Raw genomic sequence first — 4136 nt, forward strand, 5'->3', positions numbered from 1 at the left:
GATCATTTGGTAGCATTTAATATTTTACAAGAATTTGTTGAAATAAATACCATAGCCATGAAATCTAAACAGTACCATAGTTTTGACTAATAATTAAATACCTTATCATTTTCCTTTTTTGGTCATTTAAAATTAACACTGAGCAGTGATTTTCTATTTAACAAGAAATTAATGGACTATTTAAACTTACAGTATTGGCTTTTGGCATATTTTAACAAAATGACATGGTCATTTTTTCAATTGTTCAGTCAAGAGTAATTTTTTCTATTTAGTATAACACCAAGTTATTATAAGTTGTTTCGTTATTTATATCTCCTAACAATTTTAGGTCACAACAATAATTGCAATTTTAAAATTACCATTACAATTCTTGTCAAGCATTCAATATCTAAAAACAGCAACACTTAATGGAGATTTTAGTGCTTACCGTTCAACTGATGAATTCTACAAATGTAAGTAAAACCACACAAATTTGTCATTTTCTGTCAGTGATTTTTTAAGGTAATGAACGTGTTCAACGGTATCTTGAATTTTGGATCCTTCGATTCCACATCCTGTCACACTAACGTTTAGGCCACGTCCGGCATACTATGTATTGCAAAAACTATGAGGATATTTAAAATTATCCTACACATTCTGTTTGTCAGGGCTCTGCCCATTAAGTTCCACCAGTTGGTAATATTGGAAACCCTACTTAATATGGCTTTCCTTGCAACTATAAGTGCTGTTTGAACAAGTGAATAACCACTTAGTATATCACAGGTTTCTTTTTGTGTTCAGAATGGTAACTATATATTCTTATGAGTGACTATTCTTCACAGTATAATTGTCCTCTACTTTAACTGAGTGAATCGAATAGAAAGATGAACAGGAAGAATTTGAGCTGGTACAGTCTTGATGTACTTCAACGTTTGTTTCAAATATAAATGGACTTCCATCAAGTGAAGAGTCACTATTGCACCACAGGTTCCTTTGAGAGAAGCGAAGCAGATTTTCTCTATTTTCCTGTGAGTGATTAACCGCAGTTTTGTTGAGTGGAAAAGAAACTCTCACTACCTCTTCTTTCGAGTTTCTAAATTCCACAATTTCCACCAGTTCTTCTACCACTGTTTCATCTTCTTGTATTTCTGTACTGTTGCTCTCTTTTTTTACATCACCTCTGGAGCAACTGTAAAGCAATTTAATAAGGTGTTAGATATTTTTGGAATTCAAGTAAATACCAAAATATTGACATTATTATCAATGATAAAACAATCCGATAATAAAAAAAAACAAAAAACAATATATAACTTAAATTAACTTTAAATAAAACGCCTATGAAGCTTTTATTATATAAAACTGTAAGTTATATATTTTTTTTAAATTTTGAGTGCTGAATGAATAATGGGAACCATTTTCAATTAAAACAACTTTAGATAAATGTTTTTATCATTATCATGAATTACGATAGTGGTTCATGATAATAGGATCGCACAGTAATTTGCTCAAACCTAATAGAATTTATTCTTGAAACAATACTTAAAACCTTCCTTTTCAATAAGGAAAAAAAAACAACTTTGATAATAACCAAAATAAGTGATTTTACGATTGTAGACAAAATCAACATTTTCCCATTTGTTCATATTGTTACGTATCTGCTTGTTTGTTAGTTTCCGGTATAAATTCTTTCCCAGAAACTTCAGCGATACAAGTCCTTTCTTGATTGACCCAGTTTATTCTTCCTCGATACAAACTTTTTGTAATGCACAGAATTTCCACAGTCACTTTAAACTTAACAACCCTTTATAAACACACGCTATAATCACAGCGATTCACTCACTTTACTTACTGTGCCTACTGTTCGCTTGACTCAATTATCTATCTCTTCAACCGCGCTGGTTTTTCTCGCCAGGCTTATATACTAAAAAAGAGGGCGCCTCGGACAAACTCAGGCCTCCTCAATAATTCATAATCCTTCGAGAAACTCCAGCGCGCATGGTCCCAGCGTCGCGTGACTTCCGCTGCTGTAACAATATTATTATTATTTCACAAGCCTACAGTCAGATCGGCTGGGTATTTTATTCCAAAACCTAGACAGATATTCTGTATGAAACTCTGTGAATGCCCATGACCCATTTAAAAGTTGATTATTTTTTCACTGAAGGTTTATTTACATGGATATAGCCCTCCAGTGGCACAGCGGTATGTCTGTGCACTTACAATGCAAGAAACAGAGTTTTGAAATCCGTGAGAAGCAGAGCACAGAAAGCCCATTGCGTAGCTTTGTGCTTAACTTCAAACAAACACATACATCGTTATAAATACAAAATATCTGTGATGTTTTTTATGAGGGGCTGCCTTTGTACTCGTGTTAAATAAGGTTTACTGGAAACCTCAGGCACAAGGTCAACTGGTTCAAAAAATAAGTACTTTAAAAGACACGGAGCTTTATTTAAAGTGATGTTTTAGATATATTTGTTTTATTTTAAAAGGCTGATTTTCTACCATTTAAATGTTATACACCCTTAATGGGAGTTGTGTCTTACTCTAGGCATATATTTGTCCATTGCTGTGTATTAACAAACCAACATACAAGATAACTAACAATTGAGAATTTAATACTTACAAATAGGGATCGCAAAAAAGTAAGCAAACAAGGTTGGAGATCTACTGCTGTCAGTTTGCTCAAGCTACAAATAGATATTATGACTCCACTATAAAAGTATTGCTAGTGATATCTACTATATTGTGGAATCACACAGAAGTTTTACAAAAATAGAGAGTACTTTTAAACTTAATTCAATCTCCTTATCTTTGTCGTTCTGCAAAATTTTCTAAGTCCTTCACTTTCCACCATCAAAAATTACAGTGTTAGTTGGAAATGACAACTCGTGCATTCATTGAAAAACGTGGAAGGTCCCTGATTTTGTTGTTGCATGTCGTCACTCGAACAAGTTTTTAACAGTGGACGATTACCATAGTAGTTTTCCCTACTCAGATGATGGTAATGATTCTTTCTACCGTTTCTTATAATTAGCTTAAATTGTGAATGCGTATTTAGTATATATTACCACTGCATATAGCACCATTTCATATAGCTATTGCTACGACAGTGGAAGTCACGTGATGCTGCTCGCGCATGCGTGACTGAGTTTCTCGAATCATCAGAGTACACCTCGAATTTTGTTGAAGCCTCTTTGTTAGTATATAAGTGTGGCAGAGAAGCCAGCGACAGAGAGATACTTAAAGAAACTAACAGTAGTTACGGTAATATAAAGTGTGTGTTTCTACTCGTCGAGAGCGAAATTATCGAGATTGTAAATCGCTGTGATTTATAGCATGTATTATAGAAGTTGTTAAGTTTAAAGTGACGAGAAACGTACTGACTGTGGATTTACTGTGTACTAAAAGTTTGTATCGAGAAAGAATAATTAACAATAACTTAATTAAATGTACAGAAGTTACAAATATAAAAAGTCTCTTAATTTTGCTGGAGTGTATCCAGTGGCTTCATGCTCTGCTGTCCTATAGGCTATCAACAGTGCAGGGAGTAAGACATCCCAGTCATCTTGGTGGCTATTACAAAACTTGGGCAATTCCTGTCCCAGTGTTTAATTGTACTTTTCTACCATCCCATCAGACTGTGGGTGCAGTGACGTTGTCCTGGTCTTTCAGATGCCAAACAACTTGCAGCGTTCATGAAACACAGATGATTCAAAGTTACGGCCTTGATCTGAATGCAGTTCATATGGCATACTAAACCTGAAGAAGAAATCACTAATAGCCGAAGCTACAGTTGTAGCTTCCTGATTTGGTATTGCATATGCCTCAGGCCACTTGGTGAAATTATCCATCACCACACAAATGTACTTATTTCCAACACAAGTTTGGGGCAATGGACGAGCAATGTCAATGGCTACTCTTTCCATTGGTGTGCCAACTTGATATAACTTCATTGGAACACATCCCTTATGCTTTGGTCCCCTTTTAGCACAACATGTACTGCAGGTCCTGCACCATTGTTCCACATCTTGCCCCATACCTATCCAGTAAAATCTCTGCCGTAGGTGACTCAATGTCTTCGTAACTCCAAGATGTCCTCATGTTAAACTATCATGGGATTGACGCAGTATAACTTTCCATAACGTTCTCGGTAT

General features: G+C 35.0%; 1 long non-coding RNA gene across 1 annotated transcript in view; it reads right to left on the reverse strand.

Moving 5' to 3' along the window:
- The window catches only part of LOC111086405, a 7773-nt gene extending 6621 nt beyond the window's left edge, over positions 1 to 1152 (reverse strand). The window contains exon 1 of the long non-coding RNA XR_002611121.1: positions 428 to 1152. This is a non-coding gene — a long non-coding RNA (uncharacterized LOC111086405). The remainder of the gene's footprint in view (positions 1 to 427) is intronic.
- Positions 1153 to 4136: the final 2984 nt, after the last annotated feature.

This window comes from Limulus polyphemus, unplaced genomic scaffold (assembly GCF_000517525.1).
Source record: "Limulus polyphemus unplaced genomic scaffold, Limulus_polyphemus-2.1.2 Scaffold1070, whole genome shotgun sequence".
NCBI classification, from domain to species: domain Eukaryota; kingdom Metazoa; phylum Arthropoda; class Merostomata; order Xiphosura; family Limulidae; genus Limulus; species Limulus polyphemus.